At 41.4% G+C, this 14,287-nt stretch overlaps 1 protein-coding gene and 2 long non-coding RNA genes across 4 annotated transcripts in view; 2 read left to right on the plus strand and 1 right to left on the minus strand.

The window, feature by feature from the left end:
* Positions 1–4,163, minus strand: part of SPART (spartin) — a 32,990-nt gene extending 28,827 nt beyond the window's left edge. Inside the window, exon 1 of one of the 2 annotated variants that reach the window (XM_047756001.1) lies at positions 3,987–4,163. The gene's annotated coding sequence lies outside the window, so the exon portion shown is untranslated. Of the gene's footprint in view, positions 1–3,626; positions 3,761–3,986 lie in introns of those variants that run through there. The other variant, XM_047756000.1, reaches the window with a different exon arrangement.
* Positions 4,164–5,067: 904 nt separating this feature from the next.
* LOC125113354 (uncharacterized) lies at positions 5,068–10,003 on the plus strand. The gene is made up of 5 exons (XR_007131422.1): positions 5,068–5,097; positions 8,190–8,249; positions 8,493–8,552; positions 8,729–8,793; positions 9,942–10,003. It is a non-coding gene; the product is annotated as an uncharacterized LOC125113354 (long non-coding RNA).
* A 30-nt stretch (positions 10,004–10,033) lies between these two features.
* Positions 10,034–14,019, plus strand: LOC125113353 (uncharacterized). The gene is made up of 3 exons (XR_007131421.1): positions 10,034–10,082; positions 10,303–10,351; positions 13,148–14,019. It is a non-coding gene; the product is annotated as an uncharacterized LOC125113353 (long non-coding RNA).
* The last annotated feature ends 268 nt before the right edge of the window (positions 14,020–14,287 follow it).

Here is a 14,287-nt window from a genome sequence, read left to right on the forward strand (position 1 = left end):
AGACATGTACGACAGAATAAGAAGCTTTCAAGCATAAATAAATTACATTAAGATAATATTCAATGGAGCTGGGTAAAAATCAAAGTACAATTTCAAGAAAAAAGAACTGTGTAAAATACTATGTATTTTTAAAATCGATGGTGAGAGGTACAAAAGTGCAATATTATACTCTTTGATGAGAGAGTTAAGAGTGATGTACCATGGCACAACATTGTAAACCAACTATAATTTAAAAAAAAGAGTGATGCACCAATTTCACATTACAACATCAGTGTCTATACGATGTGGGAAACTGCATCCTTTTCAACTTCCTAAAACTATAGTGTAAAACGTTATAAATCAACCTAAACATGTACAAGAGGGATAATTGTACAAAAATTATTTTAAGAGTTCACAAGCAAATTAAAAGCTCTGCTTTAGGAATCCCCGTCATGGCACAGTGGAAATGAATCTGACTAGGAACCATGAAGTTGTCGGTTCGATCCCTGGCCTCGCTCAGTGGCTTAAGGATCTGGCCTTGGAACCAGACCCCTAGCCTGGGAACCTCCATATATGGCCGGTGCAGCCCTAAAAGGACAAAAGACAAAATAAATAAGTAAATAAAATACTGTTCTAAAACCACTCACTAGTATGTTATATTGCAAACATAGAAGGCAACATGAGGAGTTCCCATTGTGGCTCAGCAGGTTAGGAACTGGACATAGTGTCCATGAAGATGTGAGTTTGATCCCTGGCCTCAATTAGTGGGTTAAGAATCTGGAGTTGCTGCAAGCTGTGGCACAGGTCACAGATGTGGCTAGGATCCGGTGTTACTGTGGCCGTGGCATGGGCCAGCAGCTGCAGCTCCAATTCCATCTCTAGCTTGGGAACTTCCATATCCCGCAAGTAAAGCTGTAAAAGGGCGGGGGGAGAGGAAGAGGGGAGTGGGGAGGAGACACAACAGACACATGATCTGTGGCCTTAGAAGCACCATAATTTACTAGCTTTTATTAAGCTCTTTGGATGTGCTTGGCATTGTTTCACGCTCCATTTAATTCTCCTATCCTTGGAGGTTAATATCTGATTTAGAAAATGTTTTACCAACATTGACCAACTTGCTCAAGGACTAATAAATGAGACTAAAATGGAAGAGACAGATTCAAACAGTCAGGTGCAATAGATATTTGTTAAGAAAATGAAATGTCTGATTTCAAAACTAAACCTCATGTTGTGCTTAACAGTCAGCAGAGGGAGGTGTGAACAGAACCTGGAGTGTTTCTTGACATAAAGACTTCTGGCTTGAGGGGTTCCCACTGTGGCTCAGAGGGCTAAGAATCTGATTAGTATCTATGAGGATGCATGAGGGTTTGATCCCTGGCCTCGCTCAGTGGGTTAAGGATCTGATGTTGCCACAAGCTGCAGCGTAGGTGTCAGATGTGGAATGGATCTGGTGTTGCTGGGGCAGTGGTGGAGGCTGATAGCTATAGCTCTGATTTGATCCCTAGCTTGGCTATGGCCCTAAAAATAAATTAAAAAAAAAAAAAAAAGAGCAAAGACTTCTGGCTTAAGGCTTAAAATGATAGCATTTGAAGGCAGAAAGAAGACATGATAAAGGAACCCTAGGTAGAAGCAGTATTACCTCGCATATGTCTTTATTTCAAAGCCTATTTCACAAAGTGTGCTGAAAGATTTCCTAAACATCATGTAACTAACTGGAGGAGTCTGGCAGGCTATTCAAGGCAAAGGTAGGGTGTGCACTGCCCGCATGGGCATTGGGGGATGGGGTGTAATCCCCACGGGTTAGCTGAACAGCCTTCCTTGTTGGGCATCTGGACTTAACAAAGAAAGAAAAAATCAGCAGGGAGAAGAGCTTGCTTGGGTAATCAGGTGAAATGCAGTTGGGAATCTTAGCACAAAAAGGAAAGAGTTCATAACAAAATATATTTTAATTTTGTGATTGTTCTGGGGTTTGCTTTATTCTGAGAAGATGCATTTCACAGGGATAGGGATAATAATAGGATGGTGGCTTAAAAACAAAGACAAAACCCACAATATCTATCTTATCCTAACCATAATAAAGTGTTTATCAAATATCTTGTGAAGATAGTAACCATTATTACATGATTTCACGCTTTAATTTTTAAAGTTGACAACAGAGAGTCTTTGAAATGACAATTTGAAGTATTAAAAAGTACCTACACCACTATAATCACCTTAAATCACAAAAACCTGATTCCAGATACCAAACGCACAGTTTTTAAACGTTCTAATAAAAGAAGTAAAATGTGTTTGTTTCAAATATAACCGTGTATGCCTGCGAACGCACTTTAAAAAATATTGAGCAAAGGTAAAATTCTGAACCAAACACTTGGCAACTTAGTTCAATACCATAAACACAAAGTAATAACAATCATGTTACCGGGCATTATCATAAGTAGTTTTTAACAACACAGACTTTTATCATCCTAGAAGGAGGAGCAAAAAAAAAAGGAGGAGCAAAAAAAAAAAAAAAAAAAGCCCGCCTATCTGGCCCTTTACAAAAAAGAAAAAGAAAAAGAAAAAGGTAATTTCCTTCCAACACCTCTATGTAACTGTCACTGCCTCCTGTAGCATCCCACCCTATTCTGGCTTGCTAGAGGAACTATGCACAGTGACATTTCAGAAAACCCCAGAGGAAAGAGACAACACCTGTAAGAGAAAAGCTTCCTGTTTCAAACAGGTTTCATATAAAGTTACCAAATGAGGTCCGTTACTGTAAAAGGGAGAGAATCAACAAATAGCTCCATTTATAATCGGGGACATTCTTAAGGTGCCCTTTCGCCTTTCCGTTTGTTCTGCTTTTGAAAATTTCAAAGAAAACTGTTGAATTCCTAAGTACCTAGGGCCCGTATTTCACAGACAACAACAATCTGGACGGCACACTCATTCAATTAACAACACAATAAAGCGAATCCCGAGTGACCTCCAGACAAAGAGTAAAGCAATTAATTACAACTACAGAGAGGAAAACTGGGCCAATCCTAGAGTAACGCAATAATGCCGAGTCACGAAACTGCGCATTCCCAGCGAAACTTTTCCTAGACACAGAGTAAATCGGAGGCAACCTCTGCAGTGCTCAGCCCCTAACAAACGTGAACGACCGTATTCGAAAGAGTAAAATCGCGCGCTATCCATTCCCGAAGTTGTTGACCTTTCTGTAACGAAAGGCTATCGAACTTCCACGAAAGCTGGAAGCGCTAGGAGAGGATGAATAATCGCTCCGGTTTTCCAAGGTAGGGAAAACAGCGGGGGTAGAACAGCAGAAAGGGTCAACACAGAAGCTCAGGTAGGAGGACGCAGATCCACGGGGAAGGCAGCGCTCTCCATCCCAACAGTAAATAGGAAGCGGCGGGGGGGGGGGGGGGGGGGCCGTCCTACGGAGCTGACGGTTCCGTAAATACAGAAGCTGGGGGCTGACAAAGAACAGCTTAAACTATTCTCTCCCACAGTAGCTCCCTTCCACGAAAGTTTCATCTGAGACTTGGATGAGGTCCCGCAGCCTTCTCCGCCCTTCTGGGCCCTCCAGCCCGCGGGCCCTGGGCGCTCCCGCCACCGCCCGCCTTGGGGTCCCGCTCAGCGGCGACTTCCTCCCGCCGGCCGCCGCCCACCTGTGCCTGACAGGCCTCGGGCGCCTCGGCGCCGCCAGAAGAGATCCCCGCCTGGCGGCCGCAGCCCACGGCCCTCTCCCTCAGACGCGGCGCGGCCGCCAAGCGATCAGCGGAGTTGCCCAAAGTTCTCGGCGCCCCGCCCGCGCGCGACCGCACGCCCGCACTGACAAAGCGTTCGGAGCCGCGCGCTGCGGAGCGCGCCACGTCACGCGCCCGCGCCGCCCCGCCCGCCGGCTCCCGCGTGACCTGAGCGCGAGCGCACGGCCCCCGCAGTTGGGCCTTCACGTGATGCCCACTGGGGCCTCGGCCCCTTGGGCCTGTCACCGCGTGCCCCCGCCCCCAAGTTCTGTCCACTCTGACCTTCCAAGTGGTCTCTGGGGAGACGTCAGTCCACCTCGAACCCCAGAGTCACCGTAAAACTCCGAGAGGAGAAAAGAGCGAGGGCAGCAGGCCCGGGGAGAACCACGTGAGCCAGCGGGCTCAGCGCGGACCCCAACCAGGGTCTCCCGGCCACGTCGACAGACCTCGCGCTTGCGCAATGTCTTTCTTTCCCCGACCCCAGGCTGCAGGAGGGACAGGGCGAGAGTGGTGGGCGGAGAGAGCTGTGGCGGCTAGGGGGAGCCTTGAGGGCCGGAAGGCTAAAAAATATTAAATTCCTGACGCCTAAGGATAAATAGCGAGTGAGCTAATACCATTTATGATTATGGGAAGCTAAAAGGGGAAAATCAAAGTGTACATACTCTCCGTTTCTTCTAAAGTTATTTGAAATTAGTAAAGTACTATAGATGTGTGAACAGGCATGTAGCCTGCTTTTCCAGTTCTGCGAGAATCAAGCCAGCGCCCACAAGAGCCCGGAGAGGATCCAGTTCAGAATGGAGAAAAACGCAAAGTGGTTTGCGCTTTGGCTACTGGCCCTAGGTAGTTAATATGCATAGCTAAGGAATAATGAGCTCAGACTCATCTATCATCTCATACATAGAACAGCACTAACATCAGAAACTTTAAATGTCTGTTCTTTGTGCTTAGCAGTAATCTTTTGATATTCCACTGTTTTTTAATTAAAAAAAAAAAAAGCTCAGGAGTTCCCATTGTGGCTCAGTGGAAACCAATCTGACTAGCATCTATGAGGACGCAGGTTTGATACCTCGTCTTGCTCAGTGGGTTAAGGATCCTGTGTTGCCATGACCTTCGGAGTAGGTCGCAGATGTGCCTTCGATCTGTATTGCTGTGGCTGTGGTGTAGGCTGGCAACTGCAGCTCCGATTCAACTCCTAGCCTAGGAACTTCCATATGCCACCAGATGCAGCCCGAAAAGACCCAAAAAAAAAAAAAAATTTGAAAATACAACCTACAGACTATGAGAATATATTTTCAAATCACCATATTTTACTTGTATTTCAGATATATAAAGAACAGGAGTTCTTGCTGTGGCACAAAGGGATCAACTGCGTCTTGGGAGCCCTGAAATGCAGGTGTGATCCTGGCGCGGCACAGTAGGTTAAAAATCCAGTGTTGCCACAGCTGCGGCTTAAGATGCACCTGTGGCTCCCATCTGATCCCTGGCCCAGGAAGTCCATATGCTGTGGGGTGGCCAAAAAGAAGAAGGAAAACAAAACAACAACAACTATATGTGTGTGTGTGTGTGTCTGTGTGTGTGTGTATCCCTTAAAACCTAATAATTAACAAGGTAATTAATATAATTTTATATTAATTATAATATAATAATTATAGTATATGAAGGCAAAGAATTTGAAAAGACATTTCTCCAAAAATATACTAATGTTCAGAAAGCAGATGAAAAGATTCTCGATGTCATCAGTCTTTAGATAAGTTCAAATAAACACAATGAGATATCATTACCCTCTAGAAAGGTTGTAATAAAAAGACACTAACAAGAGTTGTACAAGAATGTGGAGAGGTGCTCGGGTTAAGGATCTGACGTTGTCACTGCAGTTGCTTGAGTCACAGCTGTGGCTCAGGTTCACTCCCTGGCCCGGGAAATTCCACATGCCAAGGGTGAGGCCAAAAAAAGGGAAGTTATTCATAGATGAATTATATGATGCAGCGACTCCTCTCATAGTTGGAATTGTGTAGACATGTTTTCATTTCACTTGGGTCAAAAAAATCATATGATGCTGCTGTTATAAAACCTTTTCCTATTTAGTTTATTTAGGTGGATAGAATTTCTCAGTTTTCATATCTATAAATATTAAAATTGAAATAGAATGGATGCTGAATTCTCTATTGTTCTGGAAATAGAATACATACAATACAAGTACTTGTACACACATACAAAGTGTACAAGTACACTTGACAGAAATATTCATAGCTACATTATTTAAAATAGCCAAAAAGTAAAAACAACCTTGATATATAGGAACTTTGAAAATGTGGTATGTCCATACAATGGAATATAATTCTATACCAAAAACTAATGAAATACTGATATATATCACAACACGGATGAACCTCAAAATCATTCTCAATGAAAGAAGCCAGAGGTGAACATATTTCTATTTCAATGAATTTTTTTTTTTTTGTCTTTTATCTTTTCTAGAGCCGCTCCCGTGGCACATGGAGGTTCCCAGGCTAGGGGTCCAGTCAGAGCTACAGCTGCCAGCCTACACCACAGCTCACAGCAACGCTGGATCCTTAACCCACTGAGTGAGGCCAGGGATCTGACCCCAACCTCATGGTTCCTAGTCGGATTTGTTAACCACTGAGCCAGGATGGGAACTCCATTCAATGAATTTTTTTGAAAGGCAAATATACAGAGATAGAAAAAGCAGATTATTGGTTGCCTCATGCTGAGGTGGATAATGGAATTGAGGAGTTCCTGCTGTGGCATAATGGGATCAGCAGCATCTCTGCAGTACTGGGACTCAGGTTCCAACCCTGGCCCAGCACAGTGGGTTAAGGATCGGGCATTGCCACAGGTGTGGCATAGGTCGCAATTGCAGCTCTGGTCTGATCCCTGGTCAGGGATTCCATATGCACAAGGTTAACCTCCATTTAACCTTGTGTAAATGGGCACAGGATTTTACTTTTTAGGGTGATGAAAATGTTCTAAAATTAGATTGTGATGATGGTTGTACAGCTCTGTAAATATAATAAAATTCACTGATGCATATTTAAAATGAGTGAGCTCATGGTCTATAAATTATATTTAAACCAGTTTAATAATAGTGACTTAAAATTATTTATATGTATTCTGCATTTGGATAAACATTTATTGAAAAAGAATATAGGGTTATTGAATATATCTTGATGAGGTGAAGGGGATTTTTTTCAATTAATTCATTTATTTGTGGATGATTATTTCTAGAATGGGACAAGATTCAGCATCAAGCCTATTCTAATTTTAATATTTAAAAGTGTAAAGCCTGAGAAACTCTCTCCATACAAATGAAACAAAATTAACAGAAGGAATTTTATAACAGCATTGTCACTTAATTCATTTGAATTACTTCCAAATCATATGCCCTGAGTCACTTTGAGATATATCATCCAAATTTGTCTTTTAGTCCAATAGATCCTCTTCTCCACTCTTTTAAATTAAAAAATTGGAAATCACTTGACTGCGAAAGTATTTGTCACTTCCTCAATTTCTGGGCAGAATGCACAGACAGCTAGTTGTGGGGTGAGGGAGCCCCAAGCTCTTGGCCACCCCGATCTGGAGAGGAGTTTCTGCCTCACTGCGCTGGGAGGGCAGAGGGAGGAAGTGGATCTTAATTCAAATACCATTAACTCTCACTGTTCTTATTGAGTCTTACATTTTGGGGGAGTGGTGTGCAGGGTGCCTCATGTTGTCAAGCCAGCAGTGAAACTCTCAGTAAGCTGGGACTGATGGATTGGAGTTCCCAAGCCAGGGATCAGATCTGAGCCACCATTGCGACCCACGCTGCAGCTGGCAATGCCGGATCCTTAACCCGCGGTACTGGGCCAGGGATAAAACCTCCATCCCAGCGCTCCAGAAACACTGCTGCTCCTGTTGTGCCACAGCAGTAACTCCTCAGTAAGCTGGGTTGTAACAGCTTTACTGAAAATGCACCAAAATCTAAAATCACGTTAAAGTTTTCCATCTGTCTTTTACCCTGTATAATTTGATTACTTTGGTAGACCTAGAAAAACACTACTTCTGTATTTTAAATCATCACCATAATGTGTGTTACTTGGTTAACTCTCAGGCCCCCTTACTTGCACAGGCTCCTTCTACGGCAGTCCTTGAAATGTGCTTACATATATGTTTGAGTAAAATTCACAGAAAGGAAAAAGATTTTTAGCCACAATCAGTTAAGAGCACTGATTCTTTACACTTGACTTCCCTTCCTGTCCTTGGCGTTGACATGGCTGTAGCACTTTTGGTATCTGGGTAAGGAGGAGTTGAGTTGGTTGTACATTTAACTAGGAGATATGTTTATAGTTGCTTCTGTGTATGATTGATTGCTAGCCATAGCGCTGTAGCATCGACTTCCAGGATTATTTCTACTCTGCTGGCTTACCTGGTACCCAAACATAAAAATGCCAGCCAAGGGTCATATTGCTTTGTGAATATGTCCTACAGCGCACAGCATCAAAAGGCTGCTGGAGGAAAAACAGCGTTTGAAATACACACGGCCAGAAGGTAATGTATTTAAAATTATTCCACTCATCAGACTTGTAAAAGTATTAAGCAAATAATTTGGTTCCCATTAATGCTTAGTCAAAAACCTATATGAGTTGTTCTTATAAGTTTGACAATAGTTGTAAAAATTTATAGGACAGTATCAATACTGAATTGCAAAGCCGAAATAAACTTAACTATATTTTTAAAACTAATCTTAATAAACCATGCTACAGGGACACTAAATTCTCTATTTTTTTTAAGGAATATATTACAAAATCATTTTCATTTTGAAGAAGTAATCAGAATACAGAGCCGAGAAAGGTAAGAAAAAAGTTATCATGGAATATGGTAAATACCTAATTAATAGAAGATTTGCGTACTTTTCTTGATTTTATGATATCTGTACTATTTGTTAGCTTTTCAAAATTTGTAATTTTGGTGATTTATTTTTCATTCTTGATATTCACTTTTGTTCCTAATTTTGCTTTTTCTTACAGAAGTCTACCCCCAAAAGAGCAAGCACCACAAAACTGGATCTTCCCCTGTTCCTTAGGCTGAAGTGGTACTTGAGATTAGCAGAAAATAATTGCCTATATTAAAACATGTAAAGGAGTTCCCGTCGTGGCGCAGTGGTTAACAAATCCGACTAGGAACCATGAGGTTTTGGGTTCGATCCCTGGCCTTGGTCAATGGGTTGAGGATCCAGCGTTGCCGTGAGCTATGGTGTAGGTTGCAGACGAAGCTTGGATCCCGCGTTGCTGTGGCTGTGGCGTAGGCCGGTGGCTACAGCTCTGATTCGACCCCTAGCCTGGGACCCTCCATATGCCGTGGGAGCGGCTCGAGAAAAAGGCAAAAAGGCAAAACAAAACAAACAAAAACAAAACAAACCAAAACATGTAAAAAACCATTTTAACAATTTTAAACACTTATTATATCTAGCTGAGATTTTAAAGAAGGGTCAAATAGTCAAAATAGACAAGAATCAGAGCTCTTATCCATTATTAAACTGTACTAATAATTTAAAAGAATACAAATGACTGTGAGACACAAGAAAGTAATGGAGATATCTGAAACCACCAACCCAGTTCCCCAGGTTTCCCACAAAGGAATACACTCTAGGGCATAGATCTAGCATTTGAGGTCATCAGGTAAGGTATGCCAGGTATCACACAAACAGAACTATCTCCAGAGTATACTTAGATAATTACATGGCTGACACTGACATTGCCCAGTGGGCCATTCCACGTACAGCCATAAATTCCAAGTTTACTTATCTTAAACCATCTGGCCAGAAACATTTCATAGGTGGAACCCTCCACTTTCTTTCTTGCTTGACCTTTTTTTTTTTTTTTTTTTTTTGCTTTTTAGGGCTGCACATAGAAGTTCCCAGGCTAGGGGTCCAACTGGAGCTGCAGCTGCCAAACCTACACCACAGCTCATGGCAACACTGGATCCTTTAACCCCCTGAGCAAGGCCAGGGATCGAACCTGCATCCTCATGGCTTCCAGCCGGGTTCATAACTTCTGAGCCATGACAGGAACTCCTCTACTATCTTTCCATCACTTTATACTTTGGCCCAATTTGCATGTTTGCAAAGAGATTTGATTTGGTCATTTCCACCTGGGCATCCATAGCTAGCAGTAATTGGTTATAGACCAGATGCTAATACATAACTTCCAATTTATTTCCCCTGTCTTTTGTTCTCACCAGATTCTTCTCAAAAGCAATACATTCTCAGAGTTCCCATTGTGACTCAAAGGAAACGAATCTGACTAGTATCCATGAGGACGCAGGTTCTATCCCTGGCCTTGCTCAGTGGGAGAAGGATCTGGCATTGCTGTGAGCTGTGGTGTAAGTTGCAGATGCGGCTTGGATCCCACATTGCTGTGGCTGTGGTGTAGGCCATCGGCTACAGCTCTGATTTGACCCCTAGCCTGGGAACCGCCGTATGCCCTTTACCTGAAATGCAGATGCGTAAGACAGGGAAAGACAGGAGGTCCTAAGATTGATTTATGATGGTATAAAGGAAATTTCTCCTCAGAGTATTTTTAATTGTCTTTTTATTTGGCAGTCTCAAGATTTTTACACCCTGGGCAGTGCACAGACTAGGATTTGGGGAGGTGAGATCTGTGTGTTTTCTTGATATAGAAGTTTGTTTTATTTTGTTAAGAAGTTTTAACATGAATGTTTGATATGAAAGTAGGAAAAGAGATTCTAGGAAATATCACATAAGAAATTAAAATTTTGGGAGTTCCTATTGTGGCTCAGTGGGTTAAGGATCTGCCATTGCCGAAAGCTGTGGCATAGGTTGCAGATGTGGCTCAGATTCAGTGTTGCTGTGGCTGTGGTGCAGCCTGCAGCTGGCAGCTCTGATTTAACCTCTAACCCAGGAACTTCCATATGCTGCAGGTGCAGCCATTAAGAAGAGGAAGGAAGGAAGGAAGAAAGAAAGAAAGAAAGGAGAGAAAGGAAGAGGGAAAGAGAAAGAAAAGAAACTAAAATCTTAGAGTTCCCCTGTGGCACAGTGGGTTGAGGATCCAGCTGTCATTGCAGTGACTTGAGTTGCTGTGGTGGAGCAGGTTCAATACCGGGGAACTTCCACATGCTGCATGAATAGCCAAACAACAAAGCAACAACAAAAGAAATTAAAATTTGGAAATCATTTGGAGATTCCTTTACCCTTGCAAAGTCTCTGTGTGCCTCCAATAGTATGTGCCCCACTTTCAAGAAGTTAATATATGTCACATACCTATAGAGCAGAATGCTTAAGACCACTAGTTCTGGAATCCAAGTGCCTGGCCTGGAAGCCACCTTCATCTCACAGCTGCTATTACTGAACCACTCTGAGCCTGTTTTCTCATCTGTAATATGGAGGTATGATAAGAGGATTTACATCACGGGGTAGTTATCTAAAGTAACTGAAATAACTCATTTATAGTTGGTGCTCAATAAATATTAGTCATGGCATTGCTTATTCTTTTCTGGTTAAAATTCTTTAATGATTAGCCAAAAGTGGTTTTATTTTAAGCAAATCTGAATTTCTTTTTCTTCTTTTTTTGAGGGCCGAACCTGCGGCATATGGAGGTTCCCTGGCTAGGGGTCAAATCAGAGCTGTAGCCACCAGCCTACGCCACAGGCACTGCAACTCAGGATCTGAACTATGTCTGCAACCTACACCACAATCACGGCAACTCCGGATCCTTAACCCACTGAGTGAGGACAGGGAGTGAACCCGTATCCTCATGGATCCTAGTCGGGTTCATTAACCACTAAGCCACTAAGGGAACTCTCTGAATAATTTTTTTAAAATATAATTTTGTCTTCATTGGGAGTGATGAAGTTATCTTCTTATTCCCTTTTTTTGAGGGGGGGGGGTTGGCACCCATGGCTTGCGGAAAAACCTGCACCACAGCAGGGACTCGAGCCACTGCAGTGACAATGTCAGATCCTTAACAGGCTGAGGCACATGGGACCTCCTTCTTTTAATCTCAAATTTGCTTCACAGCACCAAAAAAAAAAAAGGCAAATGTGAATACTATTTTAACCCTGTCACAGTGCCACTAATAAAAACAATATTATATAGAGCTATTTTAATAATACAGGTGTTGTCAGAAGTGTTCTCTACTTGTTAGTGAATTTTAGGAAGGATATATGCCTATTTAAGTATTTAAGCATGTGATAACCACATGGGTGGTTCCCAAGGGTGGTTTGTTATCATTCCTGAGTGATAACGTTAAAGACTTGAGTAGAAGCCAGCATTTTAGTGAGGTGAATGTACTAAAATTTTATAAATTATTCTAGATTCAGTTTCATCCAGGTTGCCCAGCTTGTTTTATCCACATGCTAAAAATATATTGTATTTTTCCTCTTCATCTATTATGTGATATTGTCAAAGGGGGCGTTAGAAAACCCAGAGAGTGTATCACATAATTATGAATATAATTAAAATGAAAAATGTCCAAATTACCTTAGACATGAAGTGAGTTTGACGTTAGCGCATCCACCTCCTGAAGGGATCCAGGTTACCTAATTGGTCCAAGCTCATGCTGAAATCAATAGGATGACTCAGTGTAAAATAAAACTCCTGGAAAATGCATTATGCTGAGGGCTAATGTAATAATAATATTCTCGGAGTTCTACATGAGACTAGGTTTATGAGCTCATTATATTTCCCTTCCTTCAACTGCTCATGTATGAATATATGAAAAGCATGATAAAAGATCAATAACTGTGATGTTCTTAGAACTGTATAATTTTCCTTTTGCAGACCAAATAGTGGGTGATAGATAAATACACCATTTAAAAAATTGATGGATAAATACAGCATTTTAAAAATTGAATAATAAATAGAAAAAAGTAATTTCTTACCATAGAGTTGAAGATATATATGTAGGATTTGTATGTAGGATTTGTAAATTCCATCTTCCCATATAAAGTATTCAGTCTATTCAAGACAGAAGTAGATCTTGAGAATGCCTAAAGAGCCAGTTCTGCCATTCAGAAATTTTCTTTAGTTTAATTGACATACAGACAAGTCCCTGTAGTGTCAGATCACAGCAGAGCTGAGCACTACTGAACTGTATTGAGCTGCAAGGCTTGATTGTAACAGCGGGGTGCTTCTTATGCAGCTCTGAAGTGACAGAAATTAAAATGCTAACAAAATCAAGTATTAAACAGCCCACAGAAAACTATGTACATGTTAAATCTGCTCTCAGAATCTATAAATTACTCCATCAGAGTAAGTAAGGACTTTTGGAATCTGATTAACTCTTTTAGATAAAAACAGTCTCCATTAAATTTCCTGAAAAAATAAATTTAGGGCGGTAGTAATAAATAATCTTGGTTTTTTGAAGGCCATTCTGTGGAAGGTCCTCTACTGACCCTTTTATCTCCTCATTTTACTTCGGCCCCTCCAGGAACTGATAAGGAAGCAATCGTCAGATAATGAAATGGAAGCTGAGAAGGTTTACATAATATATTCTGAGCCACACAGCAAGTACCTGACAAAGCCAAGATTCCCAAAAATTGTTTTCAGGATGATCTGCTGAAATTAACATCTTGTTGCATAAGTCCTACTGTATGCCCATTATGAGTCATTTCCTTATATCATCTTTGAATCCCCCCGCCCCAAAACCTTATGGGATGAGGTTTATAAACATTCAGTAACATGATCAACATCTCATGGCTACTAAGTAATAGATCTGTAATTTAAACTGGCGTCTTTCTTGGACTTTAAAACGTTTATCATTTCCTACTATAACACAGTGTCCTGCTAGTTACCCAGTTCTTGTTGGAGGAATCTGAAATAGCCCAGTAAAGAAAATTTTGCCAAGACTAGAAATTTGGTGGTTTCTTGGGTTTAGCTCCGAAAATAAACATATACTTAGAATCATGGACTATCAAGTGGATTCATGTTTGAATCCTACCAGTCTTACCTACATAAACTTGGTTGATTTCCCTTCAAAGCTTCAGTCCTCACCTCTGTATAACGGGGATACCAGTGACGACGTCAGAGGACTGTGCGAGCCTCAGTAGGATGATGTGTGCCACACTCCCTACCTACCAAGAGGCCAGTGCTTGGAGCAGTCAAGGAAGAGCACAGACCCAAAACTAGCTGCCTGCGTTCAAATTCTAAGTGTGCCTTGTTGGCTTTCTGATCCTAGACAAATTTCCTTTAGCCATCTCTACCACCATTTCCTCACTGGTAAAATGCGGTATTGCTGATAACTACTTTTTGACTTAGTATGTAAAGTGCTTAGGGGAAAAAAAAAAAAAACTGTTCCATTAAATCCAGTGTGCTTGGCACATGGTAAGCACTATAGAAAAGGTAGTTAAATTTTAAAAATACTTTGAACATAGTAGATGGTAAATAAATGGTAGCTATTGTACACTGCAATCACTTGGGTGATTTTAAATATTATATATATATATGTGTGTGTGTGTGTATATACACACATATATATATATTAATTAGAATGAACACTTCTGATCTTTGGCAAAAATTCATTTACTGCCAGTCATTATAGGTGCCCAGAATGATAAGGCTTGTAGCTACC

Source organism: Phacochoerus africanus, chromosome 13, assembly GCF_016906955.1.
Source record: "Phacochoerus africanus isolate WHEZ1 chromosome 13, ROS_Pafr_v1, whole genome shotgun sequence".
Lineage (NCBI taxonomy): Eukaryota > Metazoa > Chordata > Mammalia > Artiodactyla > Suidae > Phacochoerus > Phacochoerus africanus.